This window comes from Vulpes vulpes, unplaced genomic scaffold, assembly GCF_048418805.1.
Source record: "Vulpes vulpes isolate BD-2025 unplaced genomic scaffold, VulVul3 u000000652, whole genome shotgun sequence".
Taxonomy (NCBI): Eukaryota; Metazoa; Chordata; class Mammalia; order Carnivora; family Canidae; genus Vulpes; species Vulpes vulpes.
This window is the reverse complement of record NW_027325771.1, coordinates 824,524-838,397: the sequence shown is the minus strand read 5'-3', so window position 1 is coordinate 838,397 and position 13,874 is coordinate 824,524. Positions and strand designations below refer to the sequence as shown.

Sequence of the window (13,874 nt, the reverse complement as noted above, 5' to 3'; positions counted from 1 at the left end):
TGCCCTGTCATTCCTTAGATGTCATCGATTGTGCTGAAGACTCCAGAGAAATCATTAACCCCTTGATCTTTGTAGGGACAACAATGTTTGTTCAAAAGGTGTATATGAGGTGAGGGTGCAGGTCCTTGCAGGAAAAGGTGCAGGAAAAGGATTGAAAAGGATTTTTTTGTGGGGTCCCCTTGGTTTCCCTGTCTCAGGATGATGAGCTAAAGAGTAGCGAACCATCACAGTATAGTTAGTTGAGCACAGCCAGTTAGGCGCCAGGTGCTGCTTTACGTCCTTTAGGTCAGTTCCCAACCTTACAATCAGATGAGGAAACTAGCTTAGAGGAACTTGACCAAGGCAATGGGAGAGCAAAGATATGACCCCTCCAGTCTGTCCTTAGAGCACACACTCCTAACTACTGGGCCCAAGTTCAAGTTCTACGATAGTAAAGAGGTTTCACTTAGAGACTAGCCTAAAGTATTTCTAAGTATTTCACAACCACTGTGACATAGGGACTATGCTTTGCTGGTCCTTTTACAACAGAATGTGTTCCTTTGTACCTAACACATTACTCATCTAACAGTCACTTGCTATAAATTTAAGAAAACAACAACGACAACAAAACACTATATACAAATGGAGTTTCAGAAAGCTTCAGCCAGGGTATCCCTGGGTGGCTCAGCGGTTTTGCACCTGCCTTTGGCCCAGGGCGCTATCCTGGAGTCCCAGGATGGAGTCCCACGTCGGGCTCCCGGCATGGAGCCTGCTTCTCCCTCTGCCTGTGTCTCTGCCTCTCTCTCTCTCTCTCTCTCTCTCTATGTCTATCATAAATAAATAAAAATAAATTAAAAATAAAAGCTTCAGCCAGGCCATAGAAATATTTCCAGCAGCGGGGGTACCCGGGAGCATCTCCCCTCATCCCAGGAGCACCAGTGGCCTCGTAAAGAAGGAGTGAACCGACTGAATTCAGATCTATTTCTGCTTTAAAGCAGTACAGTTGTCTGAAGGGCTGGAGGGGCTGTAAAAGTGAAGGGGAGTCCTGAATGACTCCCGAGGCTCTGGCTTGAGAAATGGGAAGGCTGACGTTACCGCAGACTGAGGAGAAAACCATGGACGGGCCAGGGCTGGGGTGGGGGGTCCCCGGGAGTTCAGGCTGAACCTGTTAATGCCCAGGAGGCGAATTAGGCAGTGGGACAGGTGGCCCCATGTCAGGGCAGAGGTCCTCCTGTGGTCCCGGCGGAGGCCTGGGTGGAGGTCCTGGGCGGAGGCCCCAGTGTCCTCAGTGCATGGGAATATTGAACCCGAAAGTGCGTACTGTCATCACCAAAGTGAATAATAACTGAAACGTGTAGGCGCTGCCACTCAGCTCCGGTCCCGGCTCCGCAGCAGCAACGCCCAGGAGCTTGACGGACAAGCAGGCTCTTGGGCAGCCCACCCCCCGGGCCAGAAACGGGCAGGTGGGTGCGGGTCTTTCGGGTCCCTCGGCAACAGGCGGGCTGGCGTCTCCTTGCCTGGAACTGCTGAAAACCAGTGGCTTAGGAACCGTGGAGGTAAGAGAGGTCTGCTCAGAACCCCGTAGAAGGCCAGAGGGATGCGGAGGCTGCTGTGTGCTGGAAACCAGCCTGTGGTGCCCAGTGCCCCGGACCACGCCAGGGCCACGTGCTCCTGGCCTCCGCCGGGCTCGAACAGGTGAGTCGGCTTGTTGCCTGCAGGCGACGTGATTTGGGGGGCATCATGGGCAGAAGCAGGCCTGACCCTGGCTTGCGGGCCGAGGATGGAGGGGGTGCCGACTGGGAAGATGGGTCTCTGGAGGAGCTTTCCCTCAAAAATAAGGAAAGAAACGGGCACCATCTCGAGAGGAGAAGTGGAGGTAAGAGGTCTTTTTTTTTTTTTTTTTTGCTTTTTTTTTAAGATTTAATTTATTTATTCATGAGAGACACAGAGAGAGAGAGAGAGGCAAAGACATAGGCAGAGGGAGAGTCAGGCTCCATGCAGGGAGCCCAATGTGGGACTTGATCCTGGGACCCGGGGTCACGGCCTGGGACGAAGGCAGGCACTAAACTGCTGAGCCATCCGGGCTGCCCCTTTTTTTTTTTTTTTTTTTTTTTTTTTTTGCTTTTTTAAGAAGGAAGCTGTAATGCTATATTTCATGGTGTTGGAACGGACTGGCACAGAAATGGAGGGCGAGGCCCCGTTCTCAGGAGGGAAGGGGCACTTGCAGGAGCAGCATCTCTGAGCCGCTGGGGAGGCAGGGAGGTGCCCGGCAAGGAGAGAGCTTTCCCAGAGCACGCGTGCCCCCTGCAGCGTGACCCGTGGGGCGGAGGCGGGGGCTTCCCTCTGCTCAGCCCCGTGGGAGGCGCACGCATCACTCAAGGGTGAGGATGGTGGGGTCGGGAGTTCTCTGACACGGCCGTGGAGGGCCGGGGGACGCACGAAGGGCCCACGGAGGTCACACAGGTTTCAGACTTAGCATCACAGCGGTTGTTTATTTTTCTCCAAAGAAAGCTTTCTGAAAACCTTGAAGCTGGTGCATTGGGCCACACGCACACGCACACCCACCCACACCCACACACACACCCACACACAGGAGGGAAAGTGAATCAGATGCCACCATGGAAAGATTCTGACTGTTGGATGCAAAGACAGGCTCTGAACTGCCACAGTGCGGGCGGAAGGAAGGCCACTGGCCCCACGAGTGGCCCCAAAGGCGGCTTTGCACGAGGTCCCTGGACAGCAGGTGGGGCAAGGGCAGCTGGGGTGCCTGTCGCGCTCACGGCCCGCCTGGCGCAGGGGACGGGTGGGATGGCCTTGGGCCACTGGGAGAGCTCGGGCTGCACTGTGTGGCATCGGGGAGGCGAGCAGAGGGAGGGGGCTGCTGGCCGGGGAGCCGCACCTGGGGTCCCTGGGGCCGGTGACCCGCTGTCCCTGAGTGTCGTAAAGCAGGGTGTCCTGGGCACCCAGCAGGTGGTGGGCCTTGGCTGCGGCCCCGTGGCTGCTGCTCCCCACGCGGAACAGGGCGAGGGGCAGCCTGAAGGCTGAGGAGAGGAGAGAGCAGGCTTGTGGGCGTTGGTGTGGAGCGAAGGACAGAGGGCAGAGTCACCGTGGGAAGGAGGGGAAGGGGGGAGTACGGTGTAAAGGAGGGGAGGGAGTTCTGTGCAGCGAAACCAGAAACACGAGTCAGCAAAGGGACTGGACCGGGAGCGGCGACCTGGCCCGACCCGCCGACACCTGCTGCAGCTGCCACCCTGGGCACCATGTCGGGCCGCGAGCGTCGCGGGAGGTCCGGGCCTTCCGTGGCCACTGGCCCTAGGACCTTGGCCTCAGCGTTTCCGCGTCCCGGGCCCTACACGGGCGGCCCACCGCACTCGGCACCGCGCCACCCCAAAGAGGCCTTCCTTGAAGACCTCCCTTTTTTACAACAGATGCTGGGGTTCCATCCAGATGCAGCAGCCGTGTTGGCAGCGCACGCTCGCCGCTGTGCCCGGGATGGAGACAGAGCCAGAAAGCGCCAGGAGTGTGCGAGAGCCCCCACCCCATGCCCAGTGGTTTGAACGTGTTTTTCTCTAGCACCGGGCCTTACGAGGCTACCCGAGGGGAGCAGGTGAGGGGCTGAGACCCGCGTCTGGACCCCCCTAGGTTGCCAGGGGTAACAGCACCCCCGGCACGTTGGTGGGGCCCTTGCATCTCCGGGCGGGCGGGCGAGGGTGTTTGGAACAGCAACTCGGAACTTGCAGCCGCAGAGGAAGCCGCTGTGGAGTTGGTCCGTCACGGAGATTCCCAAGCTCCAGGTCGTGGCCAAAGAACCAGGATCTTTAGTCCGTGCCCCCACTACATGATTCCAGTCAAGATGTTCCCAGGCCACATGTTGGGAAGCAAGTGGTGGGGCCTCTTGGGCGGCCCTTTACGAGGCCAGAGGCAGGGGCCCTGGGTTTGGGTCCAGCCACCAGGCTGCTGGTCTCCTGTAGTTGGCTCCCAAGCTCCGGCCCCACCTAGGCTCATTCCTGGATAGCCAGCTCAGGTGCAGGTGCCTTCTTTACCGCCCACTCCTCTCCCGGTAACAGGAAGCGGCTTGTGGGCCATTCTGGACAGCAGGGGTCCACAAGCCCTCTCGAAACAGGTGCCTGGAAGCCCATGTAAGGAGTCTAAGTTCTGGGCTTGCTTTTGCAAGTTGGGAGGCGCGGACTGCTCGGGGTCACACGAGTCCGGAAATGCCCATTGACCGCTTTGCTTATTGTTCCTCGCGTGTTAGGCCTCCCGGGGAAACTACGACTTTTTGGGAAGAGGTCACCATATTATTTTTTCCTCCGACTTACTCCCCACCATCAACTACATAACTGGTGTTCAATATGGAATGGGACTTCCCAACGTACAGTCGGGCTGCTTCCAAAGGTCCATTCTGAAGGCACTCATTTGGATCTTGTTTCTCATTAGGACAATGTCATAAAAGGTAATTATGTTCCCAGGGCAGCTTCTAAATACCTATTTAACCAGCAGTGTAGCTGAACGCTAGTTCTAATAGTATCTAAAATCACCTATAATACCGCTTTTTTATGGGAAAATCTGTTCCAGATTCCAATTGGAGATGCCAGGAACTCATTTTTCTGGCCACAGTTCTAGAATAAGACTTGATCTATTTGTGGTTAAGAGTCCCCCGGTGCACATGCGTGTGCACACACACACACACTGGACCAGCTTTTTTGATGGGTTTCCAAAGATTCCATGAATTCCTTTTGGGAGGCAGGATGAGGAGGACAGGCAGGGGTGCTCCTATCAGGGGTGCTTCCAGCTGGCCTGACCAAGTCAGCAGGAGGGACCTGGGAAAGTTGGATTTTTGGGCTTGGAGTTAGGCGGCTTAGGTGGCAGTGCTGAGCGGAGGTGGGAGGAGTCCAGGACTTCCTGTGGCCCCGGAGGCCAGTCTGGGCCGTTTTGGCAAACCACGGCGGGCGGGTGGGCGAGGGCTGTGGTAGCCATACCGGCCGGGGTTCCAACCCAAGGTTGTAGATGTGCTTCAGGGAGGTGATGCTGCTTCGGTCATTTGTTACTGGGTACAAACCACCCCGACGAGTAGTGGCCTAAAAACAAAACACCATTTTATTTCTCGTATTGTTCCATATGGATTTGCAGGTGGTCATCGTGTGGCTGCCTTCTGCGGGCGGGGAGACCAGGGTCTGGACTTGGCTGGAGGCTGGGACTCCTAGACTTGCTGTCTCTCTCCATGTAGTCCTGCAGCTTTTCCTGCTCGTGGGGTGTCTCCTCTGAACCTCCCCATGTGGCTTCTCCAGCGGTGTAGCCAGACTTCTCGCATGGCAGCTCAGGATATTTAAGAAGCAAAAATAGAAACTTTGAGGCCTTCTTGAAACGAGTCAGGCCATTGGCACAGTTTCCCTGCTGGTTAAAGTGGTCACAGGGCAGCCCAGAATCACGGGAGGGGGTGACCCAGAGGCATCGGTTCCAGGAGGTATGGCCTGCTGTGGGTGACTGAAGTAGCCAACGGCCATGGCTGGTGCCATCCCGTACGTGGGTGAGCCTCCAAAACCAAGAGTGTTTAGCTAGAGAGTCTCTGTTACAACCACCACAACCGTATTGCTGACATTCCTAGAAGAAGCCGCTAAATAATTTTTTTTGACTCGCCATTTCTTTTCCCCTGTAAAAAAACACATAATCCAGCTATAAAACCCATCCTGTCATGTTTTCCTTATGTCCCAGCCTTTTCAGAGACAGAGCTCCCCACTTCCCAGGCGGTGCTCTCCATCCAAACGGAGACCTTGGCAAAACTGCAGTGGGTTCTGGGGTGCATCCACAGAATAGTACAAAACCCCCAGGTTTGCATATGGTTTTATTTCTTAACTGTCAAGGAGATTGAAGGTTGGCCCCATAAGAACGTTCCTCTCAGATCTGCCTTCTTACCTGAGGGGAAGAGAAAGGTGGCGTTGGCGTTGGCCCTTGAATTAAATAGATACAAGCATACGTCCGGAGAGCTCGTGGGTTTGGCTCCAGACAACTGCAATAAAGTGAGCCAAATGAATTTTTTTGGGTTGCCAGTGCATATAAAAGCCGTGTTTACACTCTACTGTAGTCGGTTAAGTGTACAGTAGCATTAAGTCTAAAAAAAACCCCGATGTATATACTTTAACTAAAAAAATACTTTTTTGCTAAAATATGCTAACCCATCACTTGAGCTTCCAGCAACTTGTGATCTTCTTGCCGGTGGAGGGTCTGGCCTCCACGTTGCTGGTGGTTGACTCATGACGGTGGTGGACACTGAAGGCTACGGTGGCTTGTGGCAGTTTCTTAAACAAGACAAAATAAATTTGCAACATCAATGGACTCTTCCTTTCATGAATGGTTTCTCTGTAGTACGTGATGCTGCTTGACAGCATTTTACTCGTAGTGGACATTCTTTAAAAACTTGAGCCCATGCTCTCAAATCATGCCCTGTTTTATCAACCAAGTTTATGTGACGTCCTAAATCCTTTGTCATTTCAGCATCATCACGGCGTCTCCAGCAAAAGTAGTTCCCCTCTCAAGAAACCATTTTCTTTGCTCATGGAAAAGAAGCAACTCCTTGTCCATCCAAATCCGAGCATGAAATTGTGGCAGGTCAGTCCCATCTTCGGGCTCCGTTTCAGATTCTGGCTCTCTTGCTGTTCCCGCCACATCCGCAGCTACTTCCTCCATTGAGGTCTTGAACCCCTCAGAGGCCTCCGTGAGGACTAGAATCAACTTCTTTCTAACTTCTGTGCATGTTGCTCTTTTGACCTCTTCCCATGAATCACAAATGCTCTGGATGGCATCTAGAATGGCGCATCCTTTCCAGAAGGTTTTCAGTTGACCCGGATCCAGCAGAAGAATCACTGTCTATGGCAACTGTAGCCTTAGGAAATGTATTTCTTAAGAAAATAAGACTTGAGCTCAGCCCTGGTGGCCCAACGGTTTAGCACAGCCTTCAGCCCGGGGCGTGATCCTGGAGACCCGGGATCGAGTCCCACATCAGGCTCCCTGCATGGAGCCTGCTTCTTCCTCTGCCTGTGTCTCTCATGAATAAATAAATAAAATCTTTTAAAAAAGAAAATAAGACTTGAAAGTCTTATTACAAATTACTCCTTGATCCGTGGGCCACAGAATGGATGTGGCGTTAGCAGCCATGAGAGCAGCATTCATCCCATTGCACATCTCCATGAGAACTCCCGGGTGACCAGGTACGCTGTGAACAAGCAGGGATATTTTGAAAGGAATCTTGTTGTCTGAGTGGTAGGTCTCAACAGCGGGTTTAAAATATTCACTAAACCACGTTGTAAACAGATGTGCCGTCATCCAGGTTTGCCCTTCCATCTGTAGAGCGTGGGCAGAGCAAATCTAGTGTAACTTTTCTGGGATGTTCAGAATGGTAAGTGACCATCGGTTTCAACTTAGAATCAGCAGCTGCGTGAGCCCTTAACAGGAGACTCAGCATGTCCTGTGAGTCTTTGAAGCCAGGCATGGACTTCTCCTCTGTAGCTATTGAAAGTCCTGGATGACATCTTCCAATAGAGAGAGTTGAAAATCTGAAAATCTGTTTTTAGGTAGCTACCATCATGCACTCTCGGAGCTAGATCTCTGGAGGACTGGCTGCAGTTTCTACGTCAGCACCTGCCGCTTCCCCTTGTACTTTTACGTTCTGAAGACAGCGTCTTTCCTTAAACCTCCCGAACCGGCCTCTGCTAGCTTCAGACTTCTCATCTGCAGCTTCTCACCTGTCAGCCTTCTCAGTAGAGAGCGAGGGCCTTGCTCTGGGTTAGGCTTCGGATCAAGGGAATGTTGTGGCTGGTTTGATCATCTATCCAAATCACTAAAACTTTCTTCTTATCAGCAAGAAGCCCGCTTTACTTTATTGTTCGTGTGTTCACGGAGGAGCACTTTCCATTTCCTTCAAGAACTCTTCCTTTGCTTTCAAAGCTTGGCCAACTGTTTGATGTCAGAGGCCTAGCTCGCAGCCTGTCTTGGCTTTTGACCTGCCAGAGTCCTCATTAAGCCTGATCATTTCTAGTTTTTCATTTGAAGTGAGAGACCCATGACTCTTCCTTTCCCTTGAACATTTAGGGTTATTAACTGGCCTAATTTCAATATCGTTGTGTCTCAGGGGGTAGGGAGGCCCCAGGACAGGGAGAGAGACGGGGAATCGGCCGGTTGGTGGAGCACTCAGCACTCAGAGCACACTTTTTTTTTTTTATTTGACATGATTCGTATTACCTCAAAACAATTACAATAGTAGCATCACAGAACACAGATCACCCTTACAAGTGTCATAGCAATAGTGACAAAAAAGTTTGGAATATTGTGGGAATTACCAAAATAAAGAGATATGAAGTGGGCAAATGCTGTTGTAAGGATGGTACTGATAGACTTGTTCAAAGCAACGTTGCCACAAACCTTCAGTTGGTAAAAAAAAAAAAAAAAAATGCAATCTCTACCAAGTACAATGAAGCAAAGTGCATGAAAACCAGGTGCCCATATAACCCTGCCTAAAACAAACCTAGGTGCTCTCCTCCGATCCCCTCTCTCCTTCTGTTTTATTTGGGATAGCAAGATGCCCAGCCTTGTTCTCCAGCTAAGTATGGCCTTATGACCACCTGGTTAGTGAAATACAAAGGAAATAGTATCTAGAACTTCTAGAAAAGTGACTTAATGGGACTTAACTGGGCAGGAACTGCTGGGTCTTCTTTTGGATTCCTTCTTTCTGTTGTTTACACTGTGGATGTAGTGGTTGGATCTCCACCTTGTCGTGAGGTGACCTTAGAGTAGAAAACATACTCCAGGGTAGAGTTCAAGATAGATGGACTCTGGGTTAGTGATGCCATGAAGCTTTATTTGCAGCCTCAATTCCAGAACTAGATATGGAGATCTAGATCACGATGGAGAGGGAGACATTCTTCGTGTGAAGCCATTGTTATTTGGGGGGTTCCTGTTATAGTGGATCCTGCCTTAGGCACCTGCTCGTAGCCTATTATGAATGCCGTCTGTTATGTGTATTGCATCAGAAAAATGATGATGAATCACTTGTGAAGGCCACAAAAGCTGCACACAGATGGTTATGGCAGCATTATTCATAGTTGCTGAGACTTAAAAGCAACCAAGATGTCCTTCAGTAAGTAAATTAACAAGCTGCTGTATGTAAATCCAGACAATAGACTATTTAGTGCTAAGAGGAAATGAATTATCAGTCTATGATAGATTTGCATATTAAATACCTATTACTAAGTGCGAGGAGGCATTCTGAAAGGCTGCATAGCGTACGACTCCAACTTTATGTCATTGTGCAGAAGGCGAAACTGTGGAGACAGTAGCAAGGTCGGTAGTTGTCAGGGATCGTTGGAGCCCAAACAGAGGCACACTTTCTCAGCCCACTAAGGATTGATTGGACGGGAGAATGGGTGAATACAGAGAGACGTTGGGGCTTGAGAATTTGAATTTCCACGAAGCTCCAAGGTGATGCTGATGCTATGGGTCCAGCAGCCACACCATGAGCACCACTGACCTCAGCTTGGGCAGGAGATGACCCGTCAGTGATCAAGGGAGGCAGAGATTTAGATGTGCCAAGGGAATAAGGGGACACACACTGGTAGGAGAGTTCAGGTTTGTAGGCAGTGAGGTGGGGCAGGAAACTGAAAAGAAGGCAAGGAAGCACTGAGATATCACGTGTGCCAGGGCAGCTCCGTCCAGCGATGAGGAAATCCAGAGGCAAGAGGTCCTCTGAAGGCCAAATGGGGGCTGGCATGGAGGCAGCAGATGTCAGGGCTTAGGTCTCTCAGATGGAGATCAGGGAGGGGATCCAGGATGAGAAGACAACTAGCAAGGGCAGGGCCGGGTGCTGGTCCTCAGGGACTTGGAGAAACCAAGCAGATCAGAGAAGACTTCCAGGTAATGACACGGTAACTCCCACTATCACGCACAGCCCCCAACGGACGGTGACTCCCCTCCTGAGACCGTCTCTCCTGCTCAGAGAAATTTCACACCCAGTGTTCCTCGTTGGTAGACGGCCCTCCTCCAAGTAGGGACCAAGTAGGGACCCAGTGACTCAGGCACCTTCAACTGGTGTCTCCGCAATCATCACATGCGACTTTTAAGGCTACTGATGAGGGAAGAGCATCAAGAATTGAACGTGGGAAGCTTAAATGAGTCAGACCCACGTCATTCTGGGCAAGCAGCCTTGCGTGACCCTTGGAGGGGACAGTGTAGCTGAGAAGGCAAAGCCCTCGGACCCTGCAGAGGAGGGAGAGGAGACCGCTTCTGCGCGCCCAGACTGTTCACACCAGGACAGCGAGGGTTTCATGGTTGACCAGGACATCGGCTCTTAACCTTAGCGGCACATTAGCCTTTAAGGTAGGGGGCTTCTAGACATTGCCGGGGCCTATGGCCTCCCTGAACCAGTCAAATCTGAGGCTCTGGGCTGGTATTTTCTTAAAGCTCTGAGAACCAGTAGCCCAGGAAATTGTCTCACTTGCCTCCCTTTGCTCACTGAATCTATAGATGAGAGCGGAAGGAGGGGAAACGTTTCCAAACAGGGCACAGAGGGCACCCCAGGGCAAAGGTGGAGTGGCAAAGTGCCATCGGCTCCTTCCAGTCCTCCCCCCGGGACAGCCGCTGCTCACCCTGAGCTGGGCCCAGGCTCCGCTGAGACCCGGTCCTCTCATCGTCTCTCTTTTCATCATGAGGATCCCAAAGTTCTGAACAGCGAGGAATTCAGAGTCCGTTTTCATTGTGTGTCTCCTGTCCGCTGGAGTCACGGGTCACGACCTTCCTGCTGTCAGTACGGTTATTGAGCTGGGGTCACGGGCTCTAGCCCCAGGGTTTCTGTTGACTTGATGCTCGTTGGCATTCATCCATTTATTTATTTACTCCACAAAGATCCACTTCCCTACACTAGGCACTGGCAGGGTATCTGACCCTTAGCCTGAGCTGCGTGGTGGAGAAGTCACCAGCTTCCAGGTTCCGCAGTGGGGCGCGGACGTTACAGTGCCGCCCTCTTCTGAGCCTTGGTGATGGTCGCCATTTGTTGGAGGCTGGCCCCTAGGCTGCAGCCTGCTCGTGGGCTGTGACAAGGTCACCCAAAACATCCATGCTCAAGAAGTGGAGTCTGCACAACACTGCTAGTGACCAACAGCCTGTCTTGGGCTCATCCCAATGGGCACTACCCAGAGGTTAGAATCTTTATGAGCTAAAGTAATAGCTTCAGAGCTCCTCTTACTGCTGGCCCTTTCTTCTGGGCCATGACGTCAAAGGAAAGACATTTTTGTATGTAATTTTTCATCATTGAGCCTCCCCGGTGGGCCATGCAGACTGGTTCTTTTCTCTACCATTTCTGGTGCTGAAGAGGCCTCCATCCAGAAGACAGATAAGTAAATGAGAGTACATTTCGTAGCCTGTCAGAGGAAGAAGAGCTTCAACTGTTCCCTTTGAATGTGCCGTTGGTAGGTTATTTTATGGTTGCGACACATACCTGCCTTTAGAAGCTTACCAAGCCAAATTTGTCCCAACCTTATTTTATTTTATGTGGGAAATCTCAAGCTTCAGTGGGATAATTAGTCCAATAATTATTTGACCAAGGTAAACTGGGCCCTCACGACATATGTAGGTGGGACTCTTAGCCTAAAACCAGGGAAAGTCAGGCCAGTCCTACCGTCAAGATGAAGAAATGTTTATCTCATGGTAAAACTTCAGTGTTGACACCTGCACAATCAGAGCATAGGGGTCGCTTTGCTTTCTAACAAACGGACAGGTCTCCAGGTTCTTCCTAAGGATCAACAAAAACTGAGTTCTCAAGCATGAGTGTCTCTGATTCACGCCAAGCATCCATTCATTCCTCTAGGCTGCCTCCGCTTTATCCGTATGTCAAGATAAATCTCCAGAAAGTTATGGATCTGAACCATATTAACTAAACTCCCCAAAGAAATATCTTCACTGAGTTATGATTTAATAAGCAGCCTTCCCTCGGTGTTTATTGTAGGTCAGTGTGAGAAGCGGCTATAAGAAAATCATTTCTTCATCTCCTATAAGCCTCTTTTAGCCTATATTGTCATTTATATAAAAATCCAACAGGTAGCCCCAAGAATTTATTGCCAAGAGCAACCAAGTCCCTACCAAAGAACTCCTAAGCTTCTTTGATCAGATACCGCAAACTATACAACTCAGCATCTCTCCTTTTCATCTGATTGCTTTGAGGCTTAGAGCTGGACTTGGTGCTCACGTTTGGCAGCTCTCTTGAGCTGAGGCCCCTCATGTGTTCTTCTCTCTGCCTTCTAATCCCTATACTTTGACCTATTTTTTGGTCTTTATTTTTAATGTATCTTCTTGGAAACTGATAACTTTGGAGGTGGGCTGAGGCATCTTCACCTCACGGCGTGCTCTTCCTCTTAGGGCTCAGGTGGCTCTCATCTCCCCCTAAGGAAGGTCCCAACGGAGCAAGATGGAAATGGTGTATTTTTTGATACCGGATACGGGGGAGTCTCCCATAGGAATCCACGCCCGGATAGGCCGTGGCGGGGAGTACTCAGCGTCTTGGGAAAATTGCTGTCTGAATAGAGAGGGGGAGGAACTGAAGGGACCAGTGTGGTAGGAAATGGGAATCCTGAAGACGAATTTGTAGTCGGATGTCTGTTAAAACCATCTGCTCTGACTTAGACTATGTAGGCTACACATATTTTTATTTTATGAAAGTGACATTTGTTGAAATGTCCACGTATTTCAAAGTCATCAAAGCAGTACTTATTATCAGTGCATTATTTTTCATGTCCTTCTCATCAACAAATCAAAAATAAGAGGCTGAGCTATGAATACCGCTCTCAGGGTGTGTTGTCAGGTCAGTAGGTTTTAAATAGTCCCGAGGGGTCCTCTGCCCCGGGATACTCTGACTATGCGTCTAAGATCATCTGTATTTCTAGGAACACACAGCCCTTTCTGCAGGGGCACTGACTGCCAGAGGTGCGCTTTATTACAGCTCAGGAGGACAGGTCTTGTGTCGAGTTTCTATCTCCCGTGGATGGAATGGAGGGAGATAAAAGAAAGAACAACCAGCAAGATAATTGCAGAACTTTGAGCAACTGAACAAGGCAGAAGGAGGGCGACCCTGGGGGAAAGGCAGTCTTGTACAAGTGGGAGCTTAGCCCGAAGGGAACGCGGAACTCGATGAGAAGTGGGTGGTACCGAAGAGCTTTGGAAACCAAGAGCAGAGGTTGGAGTGGAGGAAAGGGGAGAGAGAAGTGACAACCAGAGGCAAAGAGATGCTGAATAGAGGTATTCATTAAAAACAACAGTAAAGATTAACACACCTGACCCAGGCAGGTGAAACCAAGGAATGGGGCCCTGAAAGAATGAGCAAGTAAGTGCGTAGATACTGGGATACTTGTTCAAAATGGAGCCAGTAAAACTCACCTTGCAAGGTTGTAAGACCTGAATCGTGTGGGTTCTGACTTTAGACCTGAATCTGGGTTTGTGTGGAGACACAACAGGACCCTCGAGATGAAAGAAAACGGGATGATTAATGGAGATCAAGAGTATTTTTGAACAGCAGGGGTGCCTGGGTGACCGAGTCAGGTAAGCGTCCGACTCTTGACTTTGGCTCAGATCGTGATCTCAGGGCTGCGAGACAAAGCCGGGCATCAGGCTCTGCGGCGGGCGTGGAGCCGGCTTGCGATTCTCTCTCCTCTGCTCCCCTGGCGGCCCCCCTTGCATGTGCACGCTCTTTCTCTAGAAAAAAAAATACATTTTTTAACATCAAATGGTTCCTACAAAATGGCATTTTGATTAGTTAAGGATAAGTGAGCCAGAAACACAGGGATAGAATTTCTCTTGATGCACATAGATGTTTTTAAAGAATTAGGCATTGCAAGTGCTGACATAATGCATTTGGATAT

The 13,874-nt window shown here is 50.8% G+C and overlaps 1 long non-coding RNA gene across 1 annotated transcript in view; it reads left to right on the top strand.

The window, feature by feature from the left end:
- The first annotated feature begins 2,468 nt into the window (after positions 1 to 2,468).
- LOC140597295 (uncharacterized) overlaps positions 2,469 to 13,874 on the top strand; it is a 37,869-nt gene continuing 26,463 nt past the window's right edge. The window contains exons 1-3 of the long non-coding RNA XR_011999163.1: positions 2,469 to 2,722; positions 3,408 to 3,586; positions 6,472 to 6,585. This is a non-coding gene — a long non-coding RNA (uncharacterized lncRNA). The remainder of the gene's footprint in view (positions 2,723 to 3,407; positions 3,587 to 6,471; positions 6,586 to 13,874) is intronic.